Consider the following 26,214-nt stretch of genomic DNA (forward strand, 5'->3'; position numbering starts at 1 on the left):
CAATTTAAATTTAAGCAAAAACTTGCCCTACGGTATTTTGTTAGGTGTTGTGGGTGTTCCCGATAAGAAAGAAATTCCACTCACTGTCCCCAGGACTCCTACCTTTGTTCAGAAAAAGAGAACCCCCAAACCCACCCAAGATGATGAGGATGAGAAGCAGTCAGCAGCCAACAATTGCCCCATTGTGGAATGCCTTTTAAGCCCAAAATCCCAGCGAGGAAACCGGTGGAAATACACCCTTTCTCTTTTGATTCAGAAAAGTCACTTACAGAAAGAGAAGAAAATAAAACAGCTGCAGAAAAGGGAGGTGCCCAAGTTCTAGGAGCTTTCTTTGCCTCATTTTACCCCCATTAACCTGCAGCAGAAGGTGAAGAACACAACTCAGGTTGAGCCTTCTGCTTGGCGCCTGGCAGAAGAGGAGCCTGAAGGCACAGTCTTGGGTTCTCTCTATACCCTGGTGACGAAGAAGGCTCCTCCTGGTGTGATGGAAAGAGCAGCTCTGGTTCCCAGATGGCGTCTGCAGCCAAGTCTAGCAGTGGAGTCAGCTGGAGAACTTGGGTGGTACCCCCTTAGTCAAGGGCTGCTCACTTACAGGAGTTTGTGTTGCTTCCATCCTTCTCCTCTTTTTTATATAAGCCAGATTATATAGTTAATTTAGTTTGTAATTTATTCACTTAAAGTGTAATTTTTACTGCTTTTATCCTTCACTTTTTATATTTAAATTTAAAAATAAAGATACTTGATTTAGTTTCTAGTTTATGTCTGGTTCTTTCCTCTTCTCAGTGCAAAATGAATTTGGAGTTAAGGAGCACTTTGCTATGAGGAGGGAGCCTTGTTAACCGCCTGACGAGGAAGAGACTGGACTGGTGTGTCCCTCACGGAGGCTGTCTGCCGGCTTCGGATGGAGCTGCTGTTCAGGCACCTTCTTCCCTTTTTGGTTCTGACAATGAGGGAACGCTGAACAGGACATGTTTTAAGTCCTCCTGTGATCTGGGCTGGAATCAATATGTTTGCCTTACTAAAAATTAAAAGAGGCAGTTCCATACTCCTCTCAAAGTGATTATTAGCATTTACATCTCATCAGCACGATAAGTGTTCTCTTTCCTCCATGTCTTCTCCACCATTTACCTTTGTAGACTGAGGATGGCCTTTCAGACAGGTGCAGTGTTCCGTCACTGTGGTTTTGATTTGCACGTCTCTAACAATTCCTGATGTGCAGCACATTTTCATGGGCTTTGATTTAACTAGTGTGTGTGGAATTGACTGTGGAAATTTTCTTCTTCACAGTCTGCCCAGTTTTAATTTATTTTCAATTAGTTACGCATGGAAATTTTTAAAGTGCTAGTATCATTAGAGCCCAGCAGTCCTTGTGAATATGAAGAGTTTATGTGTTGCAGTGAAATAAAAATTAGTTTTCTTTTTCTCTTTTGTCTTTTGAGTCCTTGTCTACTTTAACTGTTCCTGATCTACAATCCAGAGAAGGCAATGGCAACCCACTCCAGTACTCTTGCCTGGAAAATCCCATGGACGGAGGAGCCTGGTAGGCTGCAGTCCATGGGATCGCGAAGAGTCAGACATGACTGAAGAGACTTAGCAGCAGCAGCAGCAGCAGATGTACAGTCTGCATTGATAATCAAGTTTCCTTCTTTTCAGAAGGCTAACCTGTTATGTCGGAGAAGGCAATGGCACCCCACTCCAGTACTCTCGCCTGGAAAATCCCATGGACAGAGGAGCCTGGTAGGCTGCAGTCCATGGGGTCGCTAAGAATCAGACACGACTGAGCGACTTCACTTTCACTTTTCACTTTCATGCATTGGAAAAGGAAATGGCAACCCACTCCAGTGTTCTTGCCTGGAGAATCCCAGGGACGGGGGAGCCTGGTGGGCTGCCATCTATGGGGTCGCACAGAGTCGGACACGACTGAAGCGACTTAGCATCAGCAGCAGCAGCCTGTTATGTAAGCTATATCCGGCACCTGTGTGGGTGTGTGGGTGTGTGTGTGTTAGTTGCTCAGTTGTGTCTGACTCTTTGTGATCCCATTTACTGTAGCCCACCAGGCTCCTCTGTGCATGAAATTCTCCAGGCAAGAATACTGGGATAGGTTGTCATGCCCTTCTCCAGGGATATCCCGCACCTATCACCCTCTAACTCTGCATGAGCCACACTTTGCACCTATTATCTTTTAATTTTACGCTAGTCACATCCTGATGCTTAACTTTATGGTACTCTCTCTACAAACCTTCCCTTATAGTTTGTTTTTCCCTCTTTTGGCATTACAGAAAGAAAGCTGCAGTGCAGTCCACAAAAGACAAAGGACCCAACTCCTGGGACTGCCAGCCAGACCCAAGTTACTGGGCTCTCTGATGCCAGCCTATTGACTGTTTTGAAACAATGCAAAAAGAAAGAATACAGGATCCTTACATGTTTGTTTTTTTCTCCAACCTCTGACTATGAGCCCCAACTGTGTGATCCCCTTCATTCCCCATGGAGGGAGACACAGTTCTTGAGGCACAAGCCTACTGTGTTCTCTCCTCTGCCAGCTTGGGGATTAAAGTCATCTTTCTATTTCCTCCAAAAAAAACATTTATTTCTACAAAAGTATAAGGGTCCTATATTCTTGTTCCTTTTTGCATTGTTTCAAAACAGGTCATAGGTTAATCTTCTGAAAAGAAGGAAACAGTTATCAACGCAGACTACAGATCAGCAACAGCTAAAATAGAGGAGGACTCAAAAGGCCAAAGAGAAAATACTTTTTCTTATTTCACTGAAGCATAAGCGATAGCTTTAAAGTTTCTGTTGCAGGAAATGCAAAAGAGGCAGGATTTCTTCATGCCCTAATCCTGTTACTACAGTAACCAGAGCCTTAGGGTTACTCCTAGTCCATGGTTTCTTCTGGCACATGCCAGAAGCCTGTGTCTCATTAATCCTTGTTTTTTTGTTTCTTTTTTAAGTTAGTGTTTACTTTTTTTGGAGGATAGCCGACTTACAAAGTTGTGTTTGTCGGTGTAGAGATTCTTCGTCAGTTATTCCCGTGCACATATTGATTCATCTGTTTTTTTTCACATATACATTATTACAGAGTGTGTAGCACACCACTCTTTCTAAAAATAGGCCCATGTTGATTCTATAGTCTATACGTATTTGTGAGTATAAATGAATCCCAGCCTCCTAATTTATCTCTTCCACCCCCCACTCCCCTTCGGTAACCATGTTTGTTTCCTAAGACTGTGCGTGCATTTCACTTTTATAAAATAACTCATTGGTATCAGTCTCTCCTTCTGAAGTACTTCACTTACTATGACTGTTCTAGATTAATCTATGATTGTTCTAGACTATCCCTGCAAAAGCCATTATTTTTTTTTCATGGCTGAATCATATTCCATTCTATGCAAGTATGACTTCTTTATTCATTCATCTGCCCACATACACATTGCTTACTTCCATGTCTCAACTGTTGTAAATGCTGCTGCAGTTCACACTTGTGTGCATTATTGTTCAGTCTCTACTTCTAATTTGCAAAACCAAAACAGCCCCCATGAGACACTCAGTCCCCATTCCCCTCCCTCAGCTGCTGGCACCCACCATCCTGCTTTTTGTGTCTATGGAGCCAACTGCTCTAGGGGCTTTGTTTGAGTGGACGCAAGGATCATTTGTTCTTCCCTGTCTGCCTTATGTCACTGAGCATAATGCCCTCAGGGTTCGTGCACTCTGTAGCCTGTGTCAGAACTGCCTTCCTTTCAGGCTGAACAACATTCATTGTGTGGATGGACCATGGTCTGCTTGTCTGTTCTGTCGAGGGACCCATGGAATATCTACATGTATCTCTCATGTCTTATAATATTTGTGGAATAACTTCAGAAAGTCCCATGATCCAAAAGTCATTCACCATTAGCTACTTCATAAACTTTTTTTATTTTGAAAACCATCAAAGCTCAGAAGAAGCGAAGAATGTATGTGAACCTCACTTGTGTTTAGGAATGAACACTTCAGGGTATTCATTTTATTTAAGCCCCAGTGTGTGTGCCATGCGTGTGTGTGCGCCTGTTTGCAGACATGTGCTGTTCATGTGCACGGTGTGTGTAGGTGTGCACTGCATATGTGTGTGTGAGGGTGGTGGTGGGTCATGAGGTTGGGGCTTGGAGCCCTAGGTAGGCAGGCAAGCGCAGGTGGGAGTTCCCCATGGGTTCTCTGCTCTGATGGCATCTATGCCCTACCTCTGCCCACATTCTCTGCTTGGATGCAACATGGTGCCCTGTGGGCGTCAGCCCCAGCATAAAGTCACCTGACCGGGAGCCTAGGAGGTGTCAGCCCCCTCCCACCCCCACCCCACCACCAACACCCTTCCAGGCTGCGGGGAAGCAAGACCTGAGTGCACTCCACCCAGAACTGACCTTCAGGATGGACGGACCATCTCTCCACACCGGACCGTGAGGGACCGTCCTTCCTGGGCATCAGGGGCAGCACCTCCGCTGGTGAGCCCCCTGTCCGACAGTGAGAGACCCCAGGTATATGACTTGTGCCTCCTGGGAGTGCAGCCCTAAGCTACTTTGAACCTGACCAAGTTCTGTCTTCATGGTAGATTCAGACCTCTCCAAGTCCTGTCTACACTGATTATGTTTAGATGAGACCGTGTGCTTCGACAATGGGAACATTTACACCTGACCGGGTTCTCTGTGCGGTAGGACGTGGAGACCTGGGCAAAGACCCAGCCTGGCCTCCGTCCTGGAAAACTCCATGCCTGCATCTGAATGTCAGTGCTCAGATGTCTGGGGTCTGGATCTGAGGTGAGCTTCTCTGGTTAACCGTGCTCTTCTCTGAGTGGGGTTCCATGGCCCTCCCAGGGGTCAGCATTGAGGAAGGGCTCCTAGGCTTTCCCTCTGACGTGTACACCTTCCCTGGTCTCATCAAGACACCTCAGGTAGGCTCCCTGCTTTTTGTCATTCAGTCTCTAGATCGTGTCCAACTCTTTGTGACCCCATGGACTGCAGCACACCAGACTTCCCTGTCCTCCACTATCTCCTGGTGTTTGCTCAAACTCACGTCCATTGAGTCGGTGATGCCATCCAGCCATCTCATCCTGCATTGGCAGGACATGTCTCCTGCATTGGCAGGTGGATTCTTTACCCCTGAGTCACCAGGGAAGCCCCCAGCCATCTGTATTTAAATAAGCCTCTGGGTGATTCTGTCGTGTCCTAAAGTGTGAGAACCATGGTTACAAGATATCGGTAGAGCTGTGATGAATGGATCTGGGGAGGAGCGTGTGGTAGCGAGATGCCAAAGACAAAAATGGGTTGAAAGAAGAGGGATTTCCTCTTCTAATCAGGGAGCTACCTAACATGTCTCGATAAGCCAGCAATTGGTGGCTCACCAGCCCAGCATCTGGTGTGTTTTCTCAGCACCTCAGCGGGACAACTGCAGGTTCGAGCCTGCAGGAACCAAGGTAGTGTGTTCAACATTTTCATGACAGCTGTAAAAACAGTTAATATCACACAGAAGCAACGGGAAAAGAGGAGGATTTCTCTGGGACAAGTGGGGGGAGGAGAAAGACCCTACACTTCTATCTACCAAGCCAGGAGCTTACAGGAACTCACTCGTTTCCACTGTAGGAGCTCAACCAGCAGAGACCTGGTGTCCTAACCAAGGGTCATGGGAATCGGGGTGCAGGGTCTAGAGAGAGGGGTCACCCTGGAGACTGTGGACATGTGACTCCAGTTTCAGGGTCTGGGGAGGGGGGTCACCCTGGAGACTGTGGACATGGGACCCAAGGTACAAGATCAGGGGAGGGAGTTCACTCTGGAGACTATGGGTTTGTGACCCCAGATGCAGGTCTAGGAGGGAAGTCACCCTGGAGACTGTGGACATGTGACCCCAGGTATAGGATCTGGGGAGGGGGGTCACCCTGGAAACTGTGGACATGTGACCCCATTTTCAAGGTCTGGGAAGGGGGTTCACCCTGGAGACTGTGGGTTTATGACCCCAGATGCAGGTCTGGGAGGGAAGTCACCCTGGAGACTGTGGACATGTGACCCCAGTTTCAAGGTCTGGTGAGGGGGTCACCCTGGAGACTGTGGACGTGTGACCCCAGTTTCAGGGTCTGGGGGTGGAGTCACTTTAGAAGTTGTTGATGTGTGACCCTAGGTGCAGGGTCTGGGGGTTGTGTGGGTCTCACCCCTCTGCACCAGTCAGGACCGTGTGTACCCAGAAACCCCCGTCTCGGCCCTTTTCCTGCAGCGTGTCTTGTTGCCTCTGGGATTTCCAGCATCTGAGTTGAGGGCGTTGCCCTGGTTAGCCTGTGGTCCTCTGTCTCCTCCTGTCACAGTCACATGAAGTCAGGCCCTTGGGGCAGCTGTGCCCCATGGTCTGCGGAGTGACCGATAACCCTTGGTGAGCTCCTTCTGAACCCCACTTGAGTCTGGCCCCAGCACAGTGAAATCTGTCCACTGACCCCAGGCTGTGAACCCCACTTGAGTCTGGCCCAGGCACAGGGACGCCCGTCCATTGACCGCACGTTGTGCCGAAGGAAAGGAAGCGTGTGTTGCAGGTGCTGAGCAAGGAGTCCAGGGCGACCCGTGCTTAAAAGGCTCACATCTCTGAAGGCTTTCATGGGAAGCTTAAAGACAAGGTTAAGGAGGGCGTTATGGAGTGGGTGATGAGCTCAGAGACCTTCTCCTGATTGGCTGGTGGTGAGGTCATCTGGAGTCAGCATCATCACCTTCTGGTTCTAACGGGTCTGGAGTCTGTGTACCTGTGGGCAGCGTGCAGTCAACTTCTCCACCTGGTGGGAGTATCAGCGTGTATACGACAGCTCACAGGGCACGGCTCGGAATTTTATCTACAGCCGTTGAGGAGGAACATAGGTCCTTGACTTTGTTTAATGTCTAGCATTGTTTTATCTTCTTTGAATGTTTTTCTTTCATGTTCTCACTTGAAAGAACCTGCATGTTCTCACTTCTCTGGTTAAATGTGCTTTTTGGAGATCAGAGAAGCCTGGGAGTCTAAAGGTTTTCTACAGACAGAAGGCAGGCAGAGGACATGCTATGTTATTCCTTAAAATTTGATTATTTTTTGGATTAATGGATTAATCAGCGCTTCGTAGGTTCTTCTCTTGTTTTATTCCCACCTCATCCTGGGAAAGTCAGTTTCACTGATTAAAAGACACAGTAGGGATTTCCCTGGTGGTCCCGTGGCTAATAGCACTTATAGTACAGGGTACCCAGGTTCATTCTCTGGTCAGGGAACGAGATCCTACATGCCACAGCTAAAAGATCCCTCTTACCAGACTGGCCCCAGTCAAATATATTATAGTAAATGTATTACACATATAAATAAAAATTCTAATTAAAAGTGAAATACTTGGTAAAACCCATACATAGCCATTCTTGCAAGTCCTTATCCAGAGTTCACAAGGCCGTGCTCCGTGTCCACAGACGGGATCCCATGACAGTTAGAGAGATGTCACTGGACAAGTAGTGCCTCGAATACCAGAACTCCGAGAGGCAGTGTTCTTGATAAACAGGCAGGATTTGTGATTGCTGAGTTCATTCACTTATTTCACTCTTTCCTTAAATGTAAGTCTATGCTTGAAACAGAGCAGGACCCTGTGGTCCACGCACCCCCACCCCCCGGCCCCCACATCATGTCCTCTGCCTGCCTTTTGTCTGTGGAAAATTTCAGTCAAAGAGTAACTTTAATCAGAGAAATGAGAAATGATGAAACAAAGGAGAAGAGTCAAAGGAGACTAAGTAATAAAAATGTAGTCATTAAGCATCGTCAAGGACCTTTTGTTCCTTCTCGAGGTCTGTAAATAATATTCTGAGTCACATCCCGTGAGCTGTCTTATAGATACCAAAACATCAGGTGGAGAAGTTAACTACACGATGATCAGATTGTACCCAGGACATGAGCTGCCACAATCCAGAGAACTGGCCACAAAGAAAACTGAACAAACTGACCCTGGAACTGAAGATTAACTCTACTTTAAACAAGTTAATGCTGGTCAGACTACCGATGACCAATTTCAAGATGACTGTCCCCGCTGACTGTTCTGTTTCTGCCTGTATCCCCACCCCCGCCTCATCTATTAAAGTTCTCACGCCCTGCTTGTGGGGGAGGGAGGGGAGTCAGCCTTTGGACAGAGGTCCAGCACCCCGCTCCCCAAGCTGCTGGCATCTAAAATAAAGCAAACTTTCCTGTCCACCAACCTGGCCTGTTTATTGGCTTTTGAGCAGCGAGCAGCCAGACCCCACGTACTCTTTCACTAATGTGCTGATTAACGATTGTTTTGATAAACAACTAGGTATTGGTTTAGGTTTATTTTACTGTTAACTATCTGTGGGTTTATGCTTTCTGATATAAGCTTTATGCAAGGAGAAGTATTTCTTGTTACTAATGTAAACAGTATTGCTTCTATTAATTAATTAATTCATCTGGTATTAATTCACAGGCATGTGTTTTCTTTTGGTATTTAGGTGATGGTGTGATTGACCTTGAATGCTTTCGTAATTGATGGCAGCTTTTAAGCCAACTGTGGTGTTGTATATGCTTATTCTCTAGAGAGACGTCTATTGTTGTTGTCATTGTTTAGTTGCCAAGTCATGTCTGACTCTTTGCAACCCTATGGACTGTGGCCCGCCAGGCTCCTCTGACCGCGGAGATTCTCCAGGCAAGAATATTGGAGTGTGTAGCCATGCCCTTCTCCAAGGGATCTTCCGCACCCAAGAATCAAACCTACATCTCTTACATCTCCAGCATTGGCAGGCGGATTCTTTACACTGCACTACCAGGGAAGCCCAGAGACATTTGTACCCTGTATCTAAAAATCTGCATCTAAAAACTTGTGTCTTTTAAAATAACACTGAAAGTTATATTAAAAGTTATGTTTTTAAATAATATTTAAAGTTGAACTAAAGTTCTTTTCTGGACAACCAGCTATCACCAGGCTTATAAGACTTACTAGCTCTACTCATAAATCATTGGATGAGTTTGTTCTTGTAACTGCCCATGAGCAGCCCCTCTGGCTCCAGAATATTTAACTTCTTTCATCATCCTTTCTGGTACTTTATCTGTAGCACCAGCTTTTAATTTCTATCTTCTACACATAAATGTTAAGTGAATCTTTCATTTACTTATAAGAGTTGAATCTGGTGGGAAGTTTGGGCTGGTTTTAGCACAAAGTGTTCTGAGGTTTAAAATCTCCTCTAGGCTTCACTTTGATCCATCCAAGCACACTTTCCAGGATGCTCATCTTATCAGGACTTATCTCTTCTTGTATGTTAGGAGCTTATTAATGGGTTATGAAGTTATTGATATTGGAGAAGGTGATTGTGTGTGCTTCATGACTCAATCAAGCTCTCTATTCTTTATTTACCCTAAATTCGCCTTTGGTTTTTTTATTTCATAAAAACTTTTGTATAAGTTATGTTCCTGAGACACAAAATGTAGCCTACATCTTCCTCTCCCATGGGCTATGTCTTGACCAAACATCTGATAATTATGGTAATTATGCTTTCTGCTGTTCCTCACCAGGGTTCCCCAAGGATGGGGTTTCCCGGAGTATGTTGATTATCAAACAGGCTCCTCTAGAGGAGCATGAATCACTGTCAATTTCTCTAACTTTTAGGCTGATGCTCATCCTATTCTGGTGAATAATTTTGTGTTATAATTATGTGAACGTAGGGTTAAGCATAGAGGGATATCTAATCCCAGTGTGGATCTTCGTTGTGGTGTAATCAGAAGTGTTAAAGTCAGCTTCATAGCTTATTTATATTTTTTTATTATTTTTATGTTTTAATTTAAAAGCTTGTCTTCCACTTTTATTGATATGTAATTGACATATAGCACTATACAGTTTTAAAATATATGACATAAGGCAACTTACATACATGATGAAATGATTACCACAAAAAATTTAGTGAACACCCAATCTTATATAAATACAACATTAAATAATTGAGAAATATTTTTTTGTGTTGAGAACTCTTAAAACTCTCTTAACTTTCATATGCAACTTACACAGTGTTAATTTTATTTTGTAGCTTATTTTCTTTTAGCTATGGATTTTTACAGCTTCACTAGGACTTAACTTTATTTTAAGGTAATCTTTAACATGCTTTACACTGGATTTCTACTGATGTGAGTTAATCTTAGGACCAAAGTGGCTGACATACCATGTGCCAACCCAAATTATTAGTTGATATAACTTACTCAGACTTCCTCTTGTGTGTGTTTAGCCTCTCAGTCGTGTCCGACTCTTTGTGACCCCATGGACTATAGCCTGCCAGCTTCCTGTGTCCATGGGATTCTCCAGGCAAGAATACTGGAATGGGTTGCCATTTCCTCCTCCAGGGGATCTTCCCGACCTGGGGATGGAACCTGAGTCTTCTGTGTCTCCTGCATTGCAGACGGGTTTTCCACCTGCTGAGCCTCCTCTTAGGGCTTACCTTTCATTCCAGCCATTTCCCACGGGGCAGGGTTACACAAGGCATAGCTTTTATGCACCTGGTATCTGCTCCTTTTAATCTTCTATGTTTAGAGACCATTTTCACTGGATTCAGATAATTACATGTGTAATTATATCAATATTAGACATTAGTACACTAGAACTTGTGTGTTTATGGGGTTATTAAATCCATCCAGGCATTTACAGGGTTTCATTTTAATTATTAAGCTACATCACCAGGTTGAGTAGGACTTTGCATGGATAAGATTTATGTGTTTAAGCGATATATTGGTATTCAGTGTAGTAGTTTGGGTTGGGTTAAAATTAGAATTGAAATATTTAACATTTTTTTTCTTTTGAAGATTGTTAAAGTATACTTTATTGCTTATTTTGTTTGAGGTACATGGCAGGTCCAGAGGGATGTCTTTTTTTTTTTTTTTTTAACATACATTACCTTTTTTATTGGGGTATAGTTGCTTTACAATGTCGCGTTGGTTTCTGTTGTACAACAAAGTGAATCAGCTAAGGTATAAATATATCCTCTTCCACCTGAGCCTCCCTCCTCCCCATCCCACCCCCCTAAGTCATCACAGAGCACAGCGCTGAGCTCCCTGTGTTTTACGGCAGATTCCCACTAGCTGTCTATTTTACAAATGGTAGTGTATATATATGTCAATGGTACTCTCTCAACTCATCCCACCTTCCCCTTCCCTGACTGTGTCCTCAAGTCTGTTCTCTAAGTCTGTGTGTCTACTGCTGCTCTGCAAGAAGATTCATCAGTACCTTGAATCAGCATTTTACTTCAGTAGGCCAGGACACGGGGGCTCAGACACGGTTCATTAGCTGGGGCACAATTAGCTCCTCATGCTGTCTACTCCTTGCCCAGTGGCCAGAGACAGACTGGTCTGGAGGGGAAGGGGCATGTATTCAGCAAAACTAACTGGAAAATGGGACGGCAGGGGAGACAAAATTGTGATAATTTAAAGTGGCTCTGGGTGGTGGCTTTTGTTAAAAGCACTAAAACAAAAACCCAGTTCCAGGAGCGTCTCCAGGAACCAAGCCTGCAGCTGACTCAGCGCATCGTATTAAACCCAGCCGTGCCACTCTCTGTGTTTCGCCACACGATCATTTATAATAAATCTGTCAATTTATTGGGCTTTCCTGGTGGCTCAGCTGGTAGAGAATCTGCCTACAGTGCAAGAAACCTGGGTTCGATCCCTGGGTTGGGAAGATCCCCTGGAGAAGGGAACAGCTACCCACTCGAGTATTCCGGCCTGGAGAATTCCATGGACTATACACTCCATGGGATTGCAAAGAATAGGACACAACTGAGCAACTTTCACTTTCACTTTGTCAATTTATTACAACTGCTACACTCAACAGCTCTTTAATATACCGTGGGTATCTCTGCAGTTTGCTGTTGTAAAATCATGCAGAATGTATAGTGATACAGCTCAGTTCAATTGTGGGTTTCCATTAAACAGCTTCAGTCTACTCATCCATAAGATAAACTTTTAACCATGGTCAGAGTGCACCTAGCCCAGCTCACTTAAAAACCAAGTGAAGTAATTCATTTATTTATTTGTTTATTTTTGGCTGTGCAGGGTCTTCATTGCTGCTTAGGCCCTTCTCTAGTTGTGGCAAGCGGAGAATACTCTCTAGCTGTGATGTGTGGACTTCTCATTGCAACTTCTCTTGTTGCAGAGCACAAGCTCTAGGGCACAGGCTCAGTAGTTGTGGTTCACAGGCTTAGTTGCTCCACAACATGTTGGATCTTCCTGGACCAGGTATTGAACCCATGTCCCCTGCACTGGCAGGCAGATTCTTCACCACTAGACCTCCAAGGAAGCCCATGAAGTAACTTAAACACAAGAGAATTTTATGGAAGCCATACAGGCAAACAATTCCAGTAGTTGAAATTCTTCAGAAGGAAGTAATGAGCGTATAATTTCAGTTTTATATTTAAAGCTTTGCTTGTGTAATAGTTTGAAATCATTTCTTAAAAACACAGCAATACCCACACCCCCAAACAGGAAACTGATATAGTGGAATGCTGTGGAGAGACAGCAGGGAACTGTGGGTTTATCTACACACACACTAATCAGAAAAATCATTAGTGGCTGTTTTCTCTGGGTAGTGGAATCACAGAAAATATTTAAAACTTTCTGTTTGCTTTGCAGTAAGTTATGAATTTTCCCATATATGTATAACTTTGATAATTTTTTAAAAAGAGAATACTTGAGGGGAAAAAGTCAATGTTTCCCTGTAAAACAGCATTTAAATAGCTCTTTCCAGAATTTTCTTTCTACAGAATTCCATTATTCGAGGCTTGTGGTAGAACAGTAAGTGCAAGGCCATTCCTGAGCATTATCAGAAAAGTCTGTTTAGCAAAATCACTGCCTTTCCAAGTAATCACAGCAGCAAAAGAAAAGGATTTCTTTCCCATTTCCCATCATTATAAGTTTAAATTAAATTCTCTCTTCTCTTGGTTTCTTTGTTCTCACATCTGTGCTGTTTCTCTGTGGCTTAGAAGAGGGCCATTTTGTGATATTGTCTTGTCTCTATGGAAACTCTAAGAAAATACGGAAAGAATTGGCCAAGTTGGAAGGAACACACACAGTGAAATCCATTCCTTTGGTCCTTTTGTGGACTGTGATTGTCCAGGGCGTCTCTGTCTCCTCTGGTTCTGATGCTGAAACACTTCACCTCTCGTTTTGTACAACCTCTGACCCCTCTGAGACACAGTGTCCCTCCAACCTGCGGAGGAAGGCTTTGCTCCCTACCTAACAGCACCAGCAAGAAAGTTGTTCTCATCTGGGCTAACGTGTCTGGGGATCCGAGGTAAAGGAAACAATGCTTTACTTGCTTTATGTACCCTTTTCCTTCTCCTTGATGGAAGCTAAGGCTCTGTAAATGTTATTGTGTTCTCTACAGACTACTTAGCAAAAGGGTTTATCCTTTCTTCTCTGTTGAAACTCAAATGAGAGCCTTTAAAAATGTAACCTCTCTTCAGGTAATGCAACAGTAACACATATATTGATGTGTGTGTAATATAGCATACACTTGGCCCAGATGGACTTGTTAGGGTCCACACAGGGCTCATAGCATATTATTTAAAGATGATCCATTGTGGTGACCTGCCAAACAAGGGATGAAGTCACAGTGGCCACATTGCCCTGTGGCATCCTGTTTTTTCCTTAAAGTGATATCCTGCTTTTCCCTGCTGGTGCCAGTTTCTTGGGACTATGTGACCACCCGACCACGAGACCCCTCTGACTACATGATCACAAGACCCCAGCTGCGGGCTGAAGATAGACAAAGGCCCCCTCCCTTCAGGGCACAGTTTCCCATTGATAGGGTATAAGAAGGGTTGGTTGTGAAGGAAGAGTACTGGTTTCTCTCTAAAGCCAGTCACTTGCTTTCTTCCTATAATAAATCTTTCTCTGCCTGACTGTCTGGCTCATTCTCTTTTTCTCCACACTCACCTTACACTTATAATAGCAAAAATTTCAATGAAATTATTTAATATGTACCATTTTCCAAAATATGCCTTATTGAAGATCAGCTCAGCAGATGAACTGCGTAGAAGCGCCAAAGCACTTCCCAAAGCCATACTTGCAAGAAAAAAATGTCATGGTAAATGTTTGGTTGTCTGCAGTCTGAACTGATCCACTACAGCTTTCTGAATCCCAGTGAAACTATTACACCTGAGAAGTATGCTCAGCAAATCAAAGAGATGCACCAAAACTGCAAGGCTTGCAGCCAGCATTGGTCCACAGAAAGGGCCCAATTCTGCTCCATGACAGTGGCCCACCCCACGTTAGCACAACTAACACTTCAGAAGTTGAACAAATCGGGCTACGACGTTTTGCCTCATCTTCCATATTCACCTGACCTCTCGCCAAATGACTACCACTTCTTCAAGCACCTTGACGACTTATTGCAGGGAAAATGCTTCCACAACCAGCAAGATGCAAAAATTGCTGTCCAAGAGTCTGTCATATCCCGAAGCATAGATTTTTTTTTTTTCTACAGGAATAAACAAACTTATTTATCATTGGCAAAAAATGTGTTGATTCTAATGGTTCCTATTTTGATCAATAAAGATATGTTTGAGCCTAGTTATAATGATTTAAAACTCATAGTTCTAACTCATATTTACATTTGCCCCAAACTAATAGATGGACAACAGGCACATAATAAGATGCTCAGCATCACTAATTATAAGAAATGTAAAACACTTGAAGTACCACCTCACACCAGTTAGAATGGCCATCGTCCAGCCCTCCTCATAGATGGGACACAAATCAGGGGTCTTTATGAATCTTTGTACCTATTTGTGTCTTTCACTCATAAAAATGATTAATAACAGAGAGGCAGAAAGTAGCACGATGTTTTGAAAGGTTCTTAATTCTCATCAAATGAGAATTTCTAGCGAAGTATTTATTTTAGATAAAACTGAAAGATGGTATTAAATGTGAAATTACGAAAAAAAAGGAACTGAAGAAGCTCTGATGCAAACACTGTTTAATTCTTTTGTCAATCACAGGGAGAGGGTACTAAATGTTTAATGGCATTTTAATTATGATAACCTGGGAATTAGATTTCTCCAGCAGTGTTAATGCTGACGGAGGCTATTTGATACATTTTTAAAAGGTCATGTAGGTGGGATTTACATAGACAGGAGCAGTTATATACACATTCAGATAACTAACATTTGCTTTGCTAGTATGTATCACTGTAAATCTAAGACAGGACACAGAACAATAGATTGAAACATTTGTAGAACCAATGAAACAGGCAAATTAGCTAGTTGCCATGGATTTTTAATTGGAAAATTGCTGAGTAGATGCAGGTATGGTATGGTATTTTAACTTAGTATCTTCCTTTATCAGATAATTTCAATAATTTGAGGATGTGAGAAAGAAGCAGCACATCTTCTGTCTTCCATTGTTTGTGATTGCAGGAAAAGGGTGTTTGATATTCTATATCTGAAAGACTAGAAGGCTTTTAGTCCTCAGGGCAACAACCAGTGTGTTGTAACTCTGCTCCCTTGGGCACATGGAGCTTTAGAACTTCCTATAAACCCAAGTTCAACACTGTTCCTTTGCTTAAGTCTCAGCTCTCTGAGTAAGCTAGTATTCATGCTACCCCCAGGAGCGTGGGTAAGCAAGTTTCATCTAGAGAACTAGAGTGCATGCCCATGGAATTTCATGTAGAAAGAAAACAATCCTCCAGCCCAAAGCACAAGATCTTGTCTGTTTAATAAACACAACGTGTGTCTTCTTGCTTAAACCCTTTAGTGTTGCAAGTTATTGTTCTTATCAAAACTCTAATAAAACATCAAGCAAGCCAGTATAATTAGGAGCAACCTTGACTGGAAAAGGAGTCTATGTTCCCTGCCAGGAGAAAGCTCTAGATAATAGTACTTGACCAAGAAATGTGTCCATTCCAGGCTGTGTGACTGCAGCAAATTGTTTCCCTTTTTCTTTCACATATTTATATTTATGGGCTTCCCAGGTGGCTCAGCGGTAAAGAATCCACCTGTCAATGAACGAGGCACAGGAGATGCAGGTTTGATCCCTGATTGGGAAGACCCCTGGAGGAGGAAATGACAACCCACACCAGTATTCTTGCATGGGTAATCCCATGGACAGAGAAGCCTGGCGGATTACAGTCCATGGGGTCACAAAGAGTACAAGTGACACAATCATTTAACAGTTTGCAAAGGACACAGCTCAGCACTATCATTTAATAGTCGCAAAGGTCATGACTGAGCACAATTATATAATAGTTATTTTACTTCTTTTTTTAAAGCAAATTTTATAGAGAGAATAAAGGCTGAGCACAATTGAGTTCTCAGAAGCTAGAATGGATATTCAGCCTATTAAATTGATCATATCACCAAACGTTAGCAAAGTCCTTCATATTCCAGCCTTATCAGCAAACTCGTCCATCTGTATAGGTATTTAAATACTGCAAGACCTGAAACAAAGCAGAAGCTAGGAACACATAGTTTGCTTTGACTTGAAGAATTTTTTTTTTTATCAAAATAGCATTTTCAATGTTAAACAAGGAATGGTGAAGCCCTCTAACTCTTCAGGGCTATAACTGTCAGTTCCTGGTGGTTAGTTTTATTTTCAGTACTCTTTGCAAAGACTGTTTCAGTACAAATAGTTTGTGGGAGAGAGACTTCTCTGAGTGGGGTCTGAGGCCAGATCCAGGGCACTCTCTTACTAACACCATTAAAGAAAAAACTCAAGTGAGCACTCCTGGATGGCAACTTACTCTTGGCCTGTGGATCCATCAGACTGGCTTTTACATGGAAGTTCCTGAGGACAAATGTGTGTGACTTAATCTTCTTCTCAAACCCAGGACACCTGAACACTTGCTCGAGATCCCCAAGGAAAACAGAGATCTTGAGAGGACAAAGCAAACTTCATCACCAACTCCTTTATGATGGTCTCCGGTGATAGACGTAACAACATGGAGAACATGCCTACCATCAGATGGTCCCCAGAGCCCAGGACCCCAGCAGGAGGACCACAACCACAACCATGGGCCACCCAACTTGGAGTATCAGACCTTCACTTCCTACCACATCTCCCAGCATGCAACAAACACTAATTTTGTTGAATGGATGAGAGAGTATCGCCCTCATGACAACGAAAGATGATCTGGAGCAAAGAGCCTGGGTGGAGGGAACTGTGCGTGTCTCATCACCTGTTAAATGTGAGAGTCAGTGGCCTTATTCTGCACAACACACACACCCAGAACACACACACACCATAGGTGTGGGACACACACAGAACACACACACACACAACTCACACACGGAACCTTTTTCATGGGAGCAGAGTAAGAGCAGGGCCTTGGTCTCTTTGGGCTGCTATAACAAAAGACACAGTCTCGGAGGCTTATAAACAATAGATGATTCTGGAGGCTGAAGCCCAAGTGTGGTTCTGGTCAGGGTCAGGGTCCGGTCCACGGGGACCTCACAGGGAGAAAGAATCTAGGGGAGACACAAATGTAGCAGGAGCTGAAGTGAACATCCCTAGGCCAAATTTTGAGTTATTGCTTTTTCTATCTTTTTACTTAACAAGATAAATTTAAAAGCCAGATGTGATTAACCAGGATTATTATTCTTTTTAAAATTAAAATTAATAGAAATGTTGCACCAACTTTGCATACTTGGGATCAACCACCCTTGATTGTGGTGTATAACTATTTTTATACATTGTTGGGTTCTATTTGCTAATATTTTCATGTAGATTTTTCTGTTTATGTTCATGAGAGAGATTGGTGTGTAGTTTCCTTTCACTTTTTAGAATTCACTTTCGGCTGTGCTGGGCCTTCATCGCTGCGTGGGATCTCCTCTAGCTGTGATGAACCGGGGTTTCTCTCCACTTGTGGTGCATGGGCTTCCCTTTGAGGCGGCTTCACTTGTCGTGGAGCATAGGTCTAGAGCACGGGTTCAGGAGGTGTGGTGACAAGCTTAGTCGCTCTGTGGCATGTGGAGTCTTCCCAGGCCAGGGATAAAATCTGTGTCCCCTGCATTGGCACATGGATTCTTATCCACTGTACCAACAGGGAAGTTCATTGCATGACTTCTGTTGTTTTAAATTTCTCAAGGTGTGTCTGTGGCCCAGAATGTGGTATGGTATATCTTTGTGAATCTTCCATGTGAGCATGAGAATAACATGTGTTCTGTTGTGGCCATATTTAAAAGGTGTGAATTGTATCCAGTTGATGAATGTTATTTTTTTGATATTTATTTATTTGGCTGTGTTGGGTCTTTGTTGCGGCACACCGGATCTGCATTGCATCATCTGGAATCTTTTGTTTCCGCTCACACACTCTCTAGTTGCGATGAGGAGGCTCAGTAGTTGGGGGTGTGGGCTCTAAAGCCTGTGGCTTCAGTAGTTGCAGCACACGGGATTAGTTTCTCCATGGCATGTGGGCTCTTAGTTCCTGAACCGGAGTTTGAACTCATGTCCTTTGCATTGCAAGGCAGATTCTTAACCACTGGACCACCAGGAAATTTCTTAGATGTTATTGTTGGGTTTAACTGTGACCTTCCTGATTTTCTGCCTGAAGATCTGTCCATTTCTAACAGACAGGTGTTGAAATCTCCAGTTCAGATAGTGGATTTACCTATGTCTTTTGCAATGCTATTAGTTTCTCCTTCACACAGTTTATCCATTATTAGGTTCATTCACATGAAGGATTGTTATGTCTTCCTGATAACTGATCCCTTTATCATTATTTAATGCCCTCTTTATCCCTGATACCTTTCCTCACTTTGAAGTTTGTTCTCTGTGAAATTAATAGGCTAATCCTGCTTTCTCTTGACTACTGTTTACAAGTGTATTTTCCTTCCTCTGTTTGTCTTTATACACAGCATGAGTTTCCTATAGACAATGTATGACTGAGTCTATTGTTTTGATCCAGCTTACAATCAATTATTGGTCATTTATATCACTGACTTTCAAAGTGATTATTGATGTAGTTGATTAGTATCTGCCATATCTGTTACTGTAGTTTATTTGTTGCCCTTTTCTAATTTTTTTCTACACTTTTCCTGCCTTTGTTGATTTTACCTGAGCATTTTGTATGATGTCATTTTCTCCCTTTTATTAGCATGTCACTTAAATATTCTTTTTAACTTTTTTTAGTGGTTGCTGTAGAGCTTGCATCATACATTTACAGCTAATCAAAGGCCACTTTCAAATAATGTCATAAATCAAAGGTAGTATAAATACTTAAAAACAACAAAATAATCCTAGACCCTTCATTCGATCCCTTGTATCTTTGCTTCATTCAATCCCTTGTATCTTTGTCATTTTTAAAATTTATATACAAGCATGTTGTTGTTGCTTTTTAGTCACTAAGTCATGTTCGACTGTTTGTGACCCATGGACTGTAGCCCTCCAGGCCCTTCTGTCCATGGGATTTCCCAGGCAAGAATACTGGAGCAGGTTGCCATTTCCTTCACCAGGGAATCTTCCTGACCCAGGGATCGAACCTGGATCTCCTGCATTGGCAGGTGGATTCTTTACTGCTGAGCCGCCTGGGAAGCCCATATACAAGCATGCATTAGCATATATAAGTATATAATATATGCTTACATAATTGAATATACTGTTGGTAGTACTATTTAACAAAATGTTATCTGATAGATACATGAGAAATAAGAAAAATAAAAGTTTATTTAGACTTCACTTTTTCATTCTTACTTTATGTAGGCCTGAGTTTCTGACCTTCTCTCTAAACAACTGTTTTTTCCTTTTGTCTAAACAATTTATTATTTTCCTTCTCTAAACAACTGATTTTTACCATTTCTTGCAAGGCAACAAATTCACTCAGTCTTTGTGTGGCTGAGAAAGCCTATATTTCTCCTTCATCTTTGATAGATAATTTTGCAAGATATAGACTTCTAAGTTAGTCATTTTTTCTCAACACTAAATACTGTACTCTCTTCTTACTTTCATGGATTCTGAGAAATCAAATGTAATCCTTAACTTTGTTCCTCTAGGGTGTTAGAGAATGCTCAAAGAAAATTTATGCAATGCAAACTTTAACCCTTCATGAAGCAAACAGTCTCCACTAGGAAAACTGAAAAATGGGGGAGAAAGCAAGAAACTTCTCTAAGAAAGAGTGAAGAACAAGATGGAGACAAATATGAAATTTCTGATTGGCGGGGCAACACAGTCAATATTGTTTAGGATGAGAAGGAGCAAGGTAATAACTATAGAGCCCAGAATGGGGATTGACTGGCTGGATATGCAGTGTTTCTGGTTCAGAGAAGAATTATGCCCAGAGACACAAAAGTCATGTTAAGTTGTTTTTTTTTTTTTTTTGCCTGTCATGACTCTTTTATTGATTCAGTCAGTTTCAGGTTTGGGATGCAGCACTCCGTGTGCAAGGCAGCCGAGAGAAGGGGCAGACATCCATAAAGGAGGGAGATAAGAGAAAGAGAGAGAGAAACTCTTGAGGAACACAGACTGGAAAGATGTTAAGGAGAATCCAAGGCCAAGATAAAGAACTACTCGGGATGCACTTTTGGAGCTGGTCTCCGGAATCCTTCTTCACCATTGCCATCAGCACCAGAGCGCTGACTAGCACAGGTACAGGATGGGCTTCCCCAGCAGGATCTCATAGAGGAGGGTGGCAGACAGGACCCCTTGCTGGTAAGACACGGAGGTGACACCACAGTCTGCTCACACACCCAGGCCTCAGTGCTGGTGTTCTGGGTGACAGGCCTGCCCTGTCCTCCTCCTCCCACTTGTCCTGGTCCGTGAGCCCATGAAACTGGACTTGGCGGAAGTGGTTGCGGGGGTTGTGCCAGAAGGCGGCAGTCACTCTCAGCTGGCTGTTCAGACAGCATCTGGAGTCATCTCGCGTGGGGTCCTCCCTGTAGGGCTCAGGGTCCGTGCTGACCCCAGTCGTGACCTGCTTCCTGTTCATCCACCAGGTCAGCTCCACGTGGTCGGGGTAGAAGCCCGTGGCCAGGCACACGAGTGTGGCCTTCTGGGTCCAGGAGATCTCTGCTTCCGAGGGTTCGAACACAGCCACCTTGGGCGGGTGCACCTAGCTCAGATCGTCTACGACAGTAAGCTTGGTGGCTGGGCCGAAATACTGCTCACATGAGCCTGGAGGAAGAGCCCCGCACTCCGCGTTAAGTTTTAATTTGCTGCCATGGCACCCTAGGCAGGAGCAGCTCAATCTTGGACCTAGAAAGTTATTTCAACACCAGACAAGATGCTTTTCTTGGTTTCCCCCCGCCCCCCCCCCCCCCCCCCGCCTGATGTCCTGATGTCTCTCAAGATTTCTTGTTTATCTTTAGTCTTACATAAATTGAGCATAAAATTCCAGCCAGTATTGTTTCATAACCCTAAAAAAGAAGAAGCCATTAAAGTGCTGCACTCAGTATGCCAGCAAATTTGGAAAACTCAACAGTGGCCATAGGACTGGAAAAGGTCAAATTTTATTCCAATCCCAAAGACGGGCAATGCCAAAGAATGTTCAAACTACCACACAACTGTGCTCATTTCACATGCTAGCAAGGTATTCCTCCAAATCTTTCAAGCTGGGCTTCAGCAGTGTGTGAACTGAGAACTTTCAGATGTACAAACTGGATTTAGAAAAGGCAGAGGAACCGAGGTCAAATCAACAACATCTATTGGATCATAAAAAAAAACAAGAGAATTCCAGAAAAAACATCTACTTCTGTTTCATTAACTACACTAAAGCCTTTGATTGTGTGGATAACAACAAACTGTGGGAAATTCTTAAAGAGATAGAAATACCAGATCATCTTACCTGCCTCCTGAGAGACTTGTATGCACATCAAGAAGCAACAGTTAGAACTGGGCATGGAACAATGAACTGGTTCAAAATTGGGAAAGGAGTACATCAAGGCTGTATATTGTCACCTTGCTTATTTAACTTCTATGCAGAGAACATCATGTGAAATGTGGGACTAGATGAGTCACGGACTGGAATCAAGATTGTCGGGAGAAATGTCAATAACCTCAGTTATGCAGATGATACCACCCTTATGGCAGAAAGCGAAGAGAAACTAAAGAGCCTCTTGATGAGAATGAAAGAAGAGTGAAAAACCTGGCTTAAAACTCAACATTCAAAAAACTAAGATTATGGCATCCCATCTCATCACTTCATGGCAAATAGATGGGGAAATAATGGAAACAGTGACAGACTATTTTGGGGGGGCTCCAAAATCACTGCAGATGGTGACTGCACCATGAAATTAAAAGACACTTGCTCCTTGGAAGAAAACCTATGACAAACCTAGAAAGCATATTAAAAAGTAGAGACTCACTTTGCCAACAGGTGCGTGTCTAGTCAAAGGTATGGTTTTTCCAGTAGGCATGTATAGATGTCAGAGTTGGACCATAAAGAAGGCTGAACACCAAAGAATTGAAGCTTTCAAACTGTGGGGCTGGAGAAGACTCTTAAGAGTCCCTTGGACAGCAAGCAGATCAAACCAGTCAATCCTAAAAGAAATCAACCCTGAGTATTCATTAGAAGGACTGATACTGAAGCTCCAATACTTTGGTCACCTGATGCTAAGAGCCAGCTCATTAGAAAAGACCCTGATGCTGGGAACTATTGAAGGCAGGAGAAGGAACAACAGAGGATGAGATGGTAGATAGCATCACCGACTCAGTGAACATGAGTTTGAGCAAGTTCCAGGAGACCGTGAAAGACAGGGAAGCCTGGAGTGCTGTAGTCCATGGGGTTCCAAAGAGTGGGAAACAACTTAGTGACTGAACAACAACTTGTTTCATATGTTTCATTTGTTTCTCTCTGCTCCTTCAGTTAGACTCTGAAGACCCCCAGGTGGGTCAGGTTTGAGCTCCTATATTTCCCCAAGTGCAGCCTTATTAAGAAGAACAGAGTGCTCTCTCTGTCAGAGTATAAAGGGTTTTCTCACTGATATTTAATGTAAAGACCTGGTTGAGCTCCTCAGGATAAACCCCCAAAAAATAAAGTCTGACGCTCTTTCCACTGTTTCCCCATGTATTTCCCATGAAGTGATGGGACCAGATGCCATGATTTTAGTTTTCTGAATGTTGAGCTTTAAGCCAACTTTTTCACTCTCCTCTTTCACTTTCTTCAAGAGGCTCTTTAGTTCTTCTTCACTTTCTGCCATAAGGGTGGTGTCATCTGCATATCTGAGGTTATTAATATTTCTCCCAGCAATCTTGATTCCAGCTTGTGCTTCAGCGTTTCTTCCAGCCCAGCGTTTCTCATGATGTACTCTGCATATAAGTTAAATAAGCAGGGTGACAATATACAGCCTTGACGTACTCCTTTTCCTATTTGGAACCAGTCTGTTGGTCCATGTCCAGTTCTAACTGTTGCTTCCTGACCTGCATACAAGTTTCTCAAGAGGCAGGTCAGGTGGTCTGGTATGCCCATCTGTTTCAGAATTTTCCACAGTTTATTGTGATCCACCCAGTCAAAGGCTTTGGCATAGTCAATAAAGCAGAAATAGATATTTTTCTGGAACTCTCTTGCTTTTTCAATGGTCCAGCAGATGTTGGCAATTTGATCTCTGGTTCCTCTACCTTTTCTAAAACCAGCTTGAACATCTGGAAGTTCACAATTCACGTATTGCTGAAGCCTGGCTTGGAGAATTTTAAGCATTACTTTACTAGCATGTGAGATGAGTGCAATTGTGTGATAGTTTGTAATAAAATGTTTATAAACAATGTCCACAAGAAAGGCACAGGATCTGTATAAATAAAGCAACTGAGTCATTCTGAAAGAAGTAATGGAAAATGCCAACAAAATGGAAAGTATGAGAAGAATAAAAGTATCAGTTTCTCCCAAATTATCATAGAATTCAAACAGTCTTAAAGGACCGCAATACTTTACAAACATTTTACCATGTTAAACTATTAGCACCATTCTCAAATTGGTAGCTTTAGATGAAATATGTGTGGAGTGTTACATCCGTAATTTATTTCGGCAGCTAAATGATATTAAACTAGATAAACACTAGTCTTATCTTTATAAAAATAAATAAGATTTAATTACATCTTCAAAAGCATTTAAATTCAGCTTAATTTGTCATTCTGATTTCTTTATATTTTTCATTCCAGTTTATCTTTTAGTTTTAAAGATAATGTTGAAGTAATATAATTTTCATTGAACAAATTGAGGTTATCTATTGAAGGGAAAGTAATGTTTAGATGGAAGAAAAAAATGAGTCATATTTTGTAAACTTTTAATGCCTTCATTTTAGCAAAATCACTGTTTTCAGTTATTTATATAAATATCCCTTCCCTTCAACAGAACACCAAAGCCGTGCAGTGATAGTGGTCTTGGATATTTTGTCAAATTTCAGTCACATAGCACTCATAATTTCACACCTGTTAAAGTCTTGTCTTGGAGATTCACATATTATTTGGTAGTTTATTGGTATTTGTAATTTTATCTTGAAAAAGGTAAACAAGACACACTCACCTCACTTGCACCGTGGCTCATGACTCTTAGGAGGGGCTGCAGGGGAGTTCCTGAGTTCATCTGAGAAGCTGGCAGGGCGGTGAGGAAGCGCGGGCGTCCTGAGGAGCCGGAGGGGGGACGGGGCACAGGGGGGGCCTGGAGGAGCTCTAGGTCCAGAGAAACTATGGAGGGGCTTTGACCACGCTTTCTCGACCACAGTACTTATTTATTTTTACTGTGGTATCTTTATGCTTTTATTTGTACCTTTTACTACTGTAATACAGACAAAATGGAAGACCAGTATTGGACTGTAAATTCCACAATGTCATATCACTTAAGACCTATCTAGTTCTTGGTGAGGATTATTCTCAACGTCATGATCTATGAAGCTATAGCACTGATTACTGTAAAACTCTTTTTGCATAAGTATGAAAATATAGTATCATGGGTCTGAAATGTTTCTGAAACAATCTCATAGGAAATAGAAACTTTTATTTGTTTTTTAAATATTTATTTATTTTTCTGTACCTGGTCTTGTTTGTGACATGTGGGATCTAGTTCCCTGACCAGGGAATTGAACCCAGGAGAAAAAAATGCATTGCCTAATTGCATTGGGAGAAAAAAATTTTTTCCCTAATTTTTATTTAGTTGTTAGCTCTGAATATGGCCACTAAGATTCTGTACAGAAAGGTCTGGATATGATGAAGAATTTAAGAATAGAAGACTTAGAGAGGAGTTTTGTGGTGGTAAACAAAGCAAAACAGGGAAAGAGCAAGTAACACTTTGCTTTAAATGTAAGACAAGTGCAAGTTCAAAAACGCGAAACGTGGGAAAGGCCTCTCCAGTATTTATTGAAGAAAATATTGTGTGATGGGCCAGGCAGTTTCCAATCCTGTGAACTGTACATTCTAGCAGGCAGAGGGGACACCCCATTTTCTGAACCCCAAGCATGCCCTTGACGTGTTTTTACCAGAGAGTGTGGTTGAACCTATTTGAGTTGTTGTGTGAAGCAGCAGAATCCGGTGAGTCAAAAATGCACACGTTCTGACGTTCTACAGGTTATGAGGAAGGCCTTACAAACAGGTTTTAGTGAACAGATTTCACTCCTTGTGTTGCTTCCATTAAATATTAACAGTTCTGTGATGAGGCAGAACCAAAGAGGGTCAAAATCATGCATGGATCATTGGAGTCAGACTTTGTAAAAAATGTTTGCCATGCTAAGTCATTTCAGTCGTGTCCAACTCTTTGTGACCCCAAAGATTGTAGCCCACCAGGCTCCGCTGTCTGTGGGATTTTCCAGGCAAGAATACTGGAGTGGGTTGCCATTTCCTTCTCCTTAAAAAAAAAAAAAAAGTTTATTTATGCATGTATTTATTACGGCTGGGTCTTTGTTGCTGCATGGGCTTTCCTCTAGTTGCAGGGAAGGGGCTACTGTCTAGTTGCAGCGCATGGGCTTCTCATTGCAGTGGCTTCTCTTGTTGTGGCGTGCAGGTTTGCTGCTTGTGGCACGTGGACTCAGAACTTGCGGCTCCCGGGTGCTATGATGTGTGTGCTCAGTAGTGGGGGCCCAGGGGCTTAGTTGCCCCGCAGCATGCGGGATCTCTCTGGACCAGGGATGGAACCCAGGTCTCCTGCTCTGGCAGGCCGATCCTGTACCCCTGAGCCACCAGGGAAGCCTTGGAGTTAGTCTTTTAATAAGTGAGCCTCAACAAGAAATAGCTGAGCCTTATGGACGACCATGGTCCTCTTACTTGCATTCATCTCCCTAATAATAATCCCTGGTGTTTATTGAGTGCTCTCTA

General features: G+C 42.8%; 1 pseudogene; it reads right to left on the reverse strand.

Moving 5' to 3' along the window:
- Positions 1-816: 816 nt before the first annotated feature.
- On the reverse strand, positions 817-26,173 carry LOC122702000 (annotated as a pseudogene).
- Positions 26,174-26,214: the final 41 nt, after the last annotated feature.

The sequence above is a fragment of the Cervus elaphus genome, chromosome 10, assembly GCF_910594005.1.
Source record: "Cervus elaphus chromosome 10, mCerEla1.1, whole genome shotgun sequence".
Classification (NCBI taxonomy): domain Eukaryota; kingdom Metazoa; phylum Chordata; class Mammalia; order Artiodactyla; family Cervidae; genus Cervus; species Cervus elaphus.